Below are 7650 nucleotides of genomic sequence, written 5' to 3' on the forward strand. Positions count from 1 at the left end.
AGATGCTTACAAAGGTTAAGAGATTCAAATCAAGAAATCATAAAATCTGATTTCAAAATTGGAGTTACCTTCTCTACTTTCCCATCAGGTTATAAATTTACTATCCAACTTTCTTCCTTAATACTAGTCCTTTGCTTAGCTAGTTTTATAACATGTCTCGCTATCACCACCACCATTGGTACCACAGAGGAAATCTTCATCAGTTGTCCCTTTTGTTAGACTAATATCAGTGTCATGAGAAGGAGGGGGAAGACACTGAGACATAGAGAACAAGGGGCAGACTGAAGGTCCACAAGGGCTTGGGGAGACGAGAGACAGGAGAAATTCCAACAGCCAGCATTTGGGTCTTCAACCCAGCACCCACTTCATGTTGAGGTGGATTCCCACCACCTCTGCCCAGGAAGAGGTGACTGACGCTGCTGTCACTGACTCAGCGCCGCCTGAGGAAAGAAGCCAGTGGGGACCGTGAGGAGTAGGGGCTGAAGACTGTCCTGTGCCGGCCAGGCTGGAGGGGCCAGATGCAGGCGACCTCCCTCCAGGACAGCCCCATGTGCTTCCTGAGTGCTGCGGTCCCAGGACAGCAGCTCTGCCTTCTCGGAGACTAGCAGTGGTACCGCCTCCTGGGCTCCTGGTATGGAGGGGCAGAGACTTGCCTACACAGAAAGGGGCTTCGTGGGATGTGCTGGGTTACCCTGGGTGCCATGTGGCCGCAGATAAGTGGAAGTTACTCAGTAGACTCCCTTAGCAGGGAATCCATTCAAGCGGTCCCTTTCCGAACGTCTGCTCCAGTTCCCAAAATATATATTTCATTATTTCCCCTTCTCAGTTATTTTGTGGTCTTACCCTTTCTAGAGAATGTTTGTGGTTGTCACCTCGGCATACCCACGTCTTTTTCCCTTTAGGGGGATGTGCCGAACTTGTCCGCTATAGTTTGAATGGGGTTAATCTAACCCCGAAGATTAAGTGTAGACGTTAAGTGATTTAGCCCTTTTACACAGGCAATTCTGTTCTTCTGTTCAATAATGACTTCTGCAAGAAATTAAACACTTCTTCCTACTGGATATGGACAAGGGGACCTCTAGTCCAAGTTGCCAACCGTGGGTATTTTGAGAACATGAGTAGCCAAGAGATGGAGAGAGCAGGGAGCCTGTATAAATCTTAAAACTTGGCTGAGATCACATCTACCCAGCATCACCTAGTGAGAGCCGTTTCCTTCGTTATTCAGGCCAGTGCAAGGAAAATGTCAATGCAAGTGACAACTTGATAAAGTAGCCAGTGTTTGTATTCGGCCCTAGGACCCGGTGGAGGTCACATTCTGCACCGCCCGGACCCAACAGCCAGCTCCTAACCGCGCTGCGCGATTCCCGGGAAGGCGCCAGGGAGCCCTCCGAGCGCGCTCTGATCGCGATCCCCGGCTCAAAGGCTCTTTTCCCGGGTAGAGTGAGGCCAGGGCGGTGGTTGGCTCGCTCTGGAAGTCTGCTTGCGAGCCCCAGCGTATTCAAGGGTAGTTCGCAAGGGCTGTGCTGCCAGCGAGTTTCCGTAGTGTAGTGGTTATCACGTTCGCCTCACACGCGAAAGGTCCCCGGTTCGAAACCGGGCGGAAACACAGAGCTATTTTTCTTCCTGGTTCTGGGCTCGGAGTAAGTCAAAGAGACGTTGTTGAGGGGTGAGCGAGGACAATGGCGCCTCCTTGCGGCGCCAGTGGGTAACTTGATCCCTCAGAGTAATGGAGACTTTTCAGGCCAGCAAGACCTTCTGCAGCTACTTTTCTTTCTTTCTTTTTTTTGTTCTTTTCTTTTCTTTTTTTTCTCTATGCTCCCTGTTCTTTTTCTTTTCTTTTTCCTTTCCTTTCCCTCCCTGCTTTCTTGAAGCAAGAAAAGTATGATCTATTGAAAACTGCCAAATGATAGGAAGCTCATAAGCAATGCATACAATAAAATTAGCAGGTTAGTACTTTAAAAGAACAATTATAAATATACTTCATAGCCTGTAATCCCTGTAGGCAGGAGGCTGAGGCAAGAGGATCATTGCAAGCTCAAGACCAACCTGGGCTGCCAAGTGAGCTCAAGGCCAGCCTGAACTGCACAGGAGACCCTGTCTCAAGAAGACATAAATAAATAAATAAACTTCACATATTCAAGTATAAAAAAGCATGAACATAGTAAGAGATATGAGAGAAATAAAGAGATACAAATGAAATGTATTGGCTAGGGTTCTCTAGAGAAAAATAACAGATTTTTTTTTCTTTTGCAGATCCGGGGATTAAACCCAGAACCTTGCACTTGCCAGGGAAGCACTTATTTCAGTGAGCCATCTCCCCAGCTCCAAAGAACAGATCTTTAAAATGTATAATTATGCAACACGATTTTCCCTCGGTCCCTGTGTCCAAATTTTGTTGTATTGTAAAACTCAGCTGCGGTTCACTTAGACCTGGCGAATTGCTCCATGTGGAAAACCTCTATCTTTGGTGTCAGCTGTGTGTGAGGAGAGAAAATAGGATTTTCCTTCAGTATGTTGATGAGGTGAATGCTAAAGAGAAAAAAGACTGCTGCAGAATATGAAATCTGTCTCTGTCTCTGTCCTTTGTGGTGTGTGTGTATAAAATTTTTATTTTATTTTATTTGAGAGAGAGAGAGAGAGAGAGAGAGAGAGAGAGAGAGAGAGAGAGTGGTGTGTGTGTGTGTGGCCAGCTCAGCCCACCAGAGGGCAGGGCCGGCTGGCATGTGGTGCTGGGGGGCCGAACCGCGGTCCCCGATGCTTTGCCGAGCCTGTTTTTTAAGTAGGTGCTTCAGACCACTGAGCCATCCCTCCAGCCCTAAAATTTTAAACAGAATGGCCAAAGTACCCCACAACCTGCCCCCAAGAAAGTGACTTTTGAGTTAAGACTTGAAGAAAGTGGAGAAACTAGCCATGTAACTTCAAGGATGTGGCACTGCGAGTGCAAGGCTCCCTTGGCAGGACAAGCTGTTGAGTTCCAGAGACAGCAAAAGGCCAGTGAAAGTGGATCAGAGCAATCTAGGTGGATGTAAAGTGCCTGAGAGGGCGTGGTAAGGATCTTGGTTTTCACCTTCCCTGAGACAGGAACCTGGAAAATGCACTTTCCTGCAACACAACAGGGCAGAGGCATGGCAGGCCATGCATAAGTAGAAAGTGCAAAAGCCCGAATACCAATCATGTGGTTTCACTAGGGCTTCCTGTTATAAGGCAGAGAAAAACTACAGCAAACAGAGCAGGGAAGGAGTAACAACAGCTCCCCTGGCAGCCTCCTTTCTTCTCTAGCCCAGAGTGGTTTATTCCTTTTCTTCACTCTTATCTCAGACCAAGCACCCTAGCATTCCCAGATTGCCCATTCTCCTGGCTCCTGTCTAAGCAAAAACTGATCAACTGAGGCACCCAGGAGGAAGAGAACAGGGCAAATTCCTCAGAGCTCTATGGACCTTGAAAAAAAATTCAGGGGGGCCAGGGAGATGGCTCAGTGGAATGTTCGTCTGGCAAGTGCATGGGCCTGAGTTCAATTCCCAGTTTTGCAAAAAAATAAAAAAAATTTAAAAATTCAGTAAATACAGTAAAATGAAATGCATAGGAGGCCACTGTTTTGGAATAAGCGCCTGTACCAGAATCAACAGACCAAGTCAAAATGGAGTCACTCATGCTAAACCACATCACCAAACCAAAACTAACTTGTTTATCTGACCTAAAATGTGAGGAGAGAGATAATAGCAAACTCTCCAAGCAAGCCAGTTTTAGGTGGCATGATAAAGAAATCCTCTCTGCTTTAACTCTTACACCGAATATAACTTTGCAAGGACCAATCTGTTTTTTTTTCTTCGGTCTTTTGTTTTTTATTTTTTAATCAGATTTTATTGGAACATTTTAGATGTACATAATGATCACATTCATCATAGAAAATTTGCACCTTGTATCTTTGGTCTTTTTCTAAGAAGCCGAGCTTCTCTGCTCAATTCATCTGACTGCCTTTTCTAAATAATAGGGTGAAATGCTCCTTTCTTGTGAATCACAAGTGTGAGCCAATTAGATCACGTAACTACATTTGTTTTTGTTTTTTTTTTTTTAAATTTTATTTATTTATGTGTGTGGGGCCAGCTCAGCCCACCAGGGGACGGGGCTGGCTGGCATGTGGTGCTGGGGGACTGAACCGTGGTCCCTGTGCTTTGCTAAGCTTGTTCTAAGTAGGTGCTTTAGACCACTGAGCCATCTCACCAGCCCCTACATTTGTTGAAGTTCTATCTTTAGCCTTTTCTGTTTCATCTTGTTCTCTTCCTGCTGCCACATGGAGCCTACAAAGAGGCTGCTTCTGTGGCAGATCTCTCTCTCTCTCTCTCTCTCTCTCTCTCTCTCTCTCTCTCTCACACACACACACACACACACACACACCCCAAACAGTGTTTCTTAGTTGCCCAGATAATTGCTCCTGTATCAGTTCTGGTTGGTCTTGTCTCTTAGAAATGGCTGGTCTCCGTAATGTATAAGCCAATCTCCAAGTGACAAGCCATCCTGCCTCTGTACCTCCTGCTTGCTTATCCCGTAGAAGCCCTGGACCACCAGAGATCAAGCAGGGCCTCCAAGTCCTGGGTTCCATTTCAGTGTTTCTGCTTGCCACTGTACTGTCACCACAGGCCCCAGGAAAGTGCAGCGAGGGCAGAATCAGTGAGGTTTGCTGAAGATACAAGGTGACTGGATCACAGACAGAGACTGTGGACCTGAAACGAATGGTCTCAGGGAGGCCCCAGGATGAGCAACTGATAGCAAGTACAGCAGTCTTGGCTTCCACAGAAGCCATTCCCTGGCTCAGTGCTCAGTAACTCTTCCTAGGTTAGGTGCTTCAGGCAAAGGCTGTGCATGCTGCTGCAGACACCAGCCTCACTTGGGAGACTTAGGGCCTCAGGCCTCACTGTCCTGCGGCACAAAGGAAACTGGAAAGTTTCCTTGTTCAGAAACAAGCCAAAGCATGGCAAAAGCCGCAAGTCCTTATATAATTCTCATAGTTTGGCCCCAACTACATTGACAAGAAGCTAGAAGAATCTTAAAGCCCAAGCATAAAGAGTGTTAAAGAGTGTCCTGTTCCCAGATTTGTTCCAGGTCTCCATAATCTATTGTGAATGGAAAAGACTTGAGCGCAGATGTATGTATAATATATGGTGCCTGAGAAGGCAAAAGGGAAGCAAACACGCAAATACAGAGATGACCTATGAAAGTCACACAGAAACTGCTAACGGGGTGACTTATGGGAAAGGAAATAAGGAACTGAGAATAGCTAGCAACAGAAAAAGACTTTCCCCTCGTACACAGTAGGTCTCCCGCCCCACCCTGCCCACTGTCCTGGTGGCCAGCTTCATGTTCCAGAGCTTGGGTTTTCTCAAATCAACCTCAGCCTGAAAGTATTAAGCAGAAAACTCTAGAAATACACAGCTCATCAGTTTTAACCACTTTTATTACAGTTTAGTGCTATAATCATTCTACGTGATTACTGTTGTTAAACTCCTATTGTGCCTAATTTATAAATGAAACTTTATTGTAACTATAGGAAAAGCAAAGCACTGTTGACCCTGTGCATCCAGCTTCTTTTAGTTGTTATTTGTTTGAGTCGGGGTCTCTTATGGGTTTCTGGGTTTTGAACATGCAGAACCTGACAACTCTAGATTAAAAACATTTGGGGGAAAAGTAATATCTACACTGAACACGTACAGACCTTCCCATTATTTCTTGAATGTATCATTTATTCACACAGCCTTTACATTGTTCTCAGTATCATAAGTAACAGAGGGATAATAGCACAAGAAGTGCATAGGCTGTATTCAAGCACTCTGCCATCTAAGGGACCCCAGCACCCCACATGCCGGTGTGCACAGGGATCCTGGGGCCGGTCATCCTCCTCCAGCACAGTGTATATACACAGGGCTCAGGGTTTTCCTGTTTCAACATCCATTGGGGACTTTACAACATATTGCCTTGGACAAAGGGAGACTATCACACACTGTAGATTTATTTTTATTATGTTCATTTATTACCTATTCAAAAATGTACTTTTAAAAACTGTATCTGTGGCCAAGCAATGGCCGTGACTCATCCACATGGCTGCACTGACAAAGGTTCTACAATCTGAGGTACAGGATCTCAGGATAAATCCTGAGGGCATTTCACTGACCTTCTCAGACCAAAAAGCTACAACTCTTGTTGCACAGGTCCTGCTTTACCTTGGTCTTAACCATCCAGTAGAAAAGTATGAAGACGAAATATAGGAAATAAAGCCATGCTGTTATGTTGAGCTGTGGGGGACTCAGGTCAATAATTTCTGACATTGCCAGTTAAACAGAAGACCCAATGCTATTATGGGCTACTGGACTCTTTTAGAATATTTTGCTGAGTTTACACACATATAATATTTAATAACGGAACTTAGAAAAAATGGGGTATACCAATGAATGTCCATTTTGTATCTGTGTATTCAAAGTGGTTAGGATAGATATATAGTTGCGTTCTCTTAATGAATAGAATGATTTTTTCTAATGGTGTTTGTAAATAGGATCACAAGTCTGCATCTTGTACAGCAATTAACCACTAAGAAGAATATATGCAGTGTATTATTTGTTGAAACTGTACTTCCGATTTGATTTGAAACTGTCTCATTGCTATCTGTTTATCAATAAAACTTAAAAAAAATAAAATAAAAATAAAATAAAATACATAAAAACTGTATCTGGCACAGGGTCTTGGACTCATAATGATCCTCCTCTTTTCAGCCTCCCCAGTGCTGGGATTACAGGCGTGTGCCACCACACCGCGACTCAAAACTATACAATATTTTTTAAGATGACAAAAAAAAATTAGCACTAAGGCCAAATAGAAATGTGGGAGGGGTGTGAGGCCTAAATGAAACTATCAGGGCAATGCAAACCGAGTGGGTAGACTAGTTCAAGATCTATGAGAAAAGAGGTCTCAGTAGGAAAAGACAAGATTATGGGAACGTTTTCAAAATTTTCACTACAAATCCTGGGCTCAGGCATTAAAGTATACAGGCACAGCGACGATGAAAGACATGGAGCATTTCTCTCACATCTGTCACAGGATTTCCTTCCCCCGCGCCTGAGCACTCCGGGGCCACAACGATCGGACCCTCCGCAGCACTTCCTTCCCAGGACTGGGCGGCCGGGTCGGGCTGCGGTCTGCAGGGCAGCGATACTCACATCCAGGGCCGGGGTGACCCGAGATGCGCGGGCACAGACCGTGCGTTGCAGCTAGACCAACTTCGCCCGCCTAGCCGCAAACCCGAGGCGGGGAAAGCGGTGGCCTGTGACCTGGGGGGGTGGGGCGGGGAGAAAAAAGAAAAAAAAAGAGGCTTGCTCTCAAAAAACATGAAGGCAAAAAAATGAAAATAAAATTTAAAAAAACAAGGAGGCGCAGCGGCCCCGCCCCGCGGAGGTCCGGTCCGGTCGGGTGAGCTGAGTCAGGACGGGAAGGCCGCGGGGCTGATGTCATTTCCCCAGAATCTGCCGGGGAAGACCGCGGGTGCCCGCGCCGGAAGGCGAGCAGGGCGGGACACGGAGCCAGCCGGGGCAGTGCGGGGCGTGCTCCCCAGGCTCTGGAGACCGGCACCGGCTTCTCCCAATTACAAATGTGTTATTATTAAAA

At 45.9% G+C, this 7650-nt stretch overlaps 1 non-coding gene across 1 annotated transcript; it reads left to right on the forward strand.

The window, feature by feature from the left end:
* The first annotated feature begins 1533 nt into the window (after positions 1-1533).
* Positions 1534-1606, forward strand: Trnav-cac. Its single transcript has one exon. It is a non-coding gene; the product is annotated as a tRNA-Val (tRNA).
* The last annotated feature ends 6044 nt before the right edge of the window (positions 1607-7650 follow it).

Source organism: Octodon degus, unplaced genomic scaffold (genome assembly GCF_000260255.1).
Source record: "Octodon degus isolate 3935 unplaced genomic scaffold, OctDeg1.0 scaffold00116, whole genome shotgun sequence".
In the NCBI taxonomy this organism is placed as follows: Eukaryota; Metazoa; Chordata; class Mammalia; order Rodentia; family Octodontidae; genus Octodon; species Octodon degus.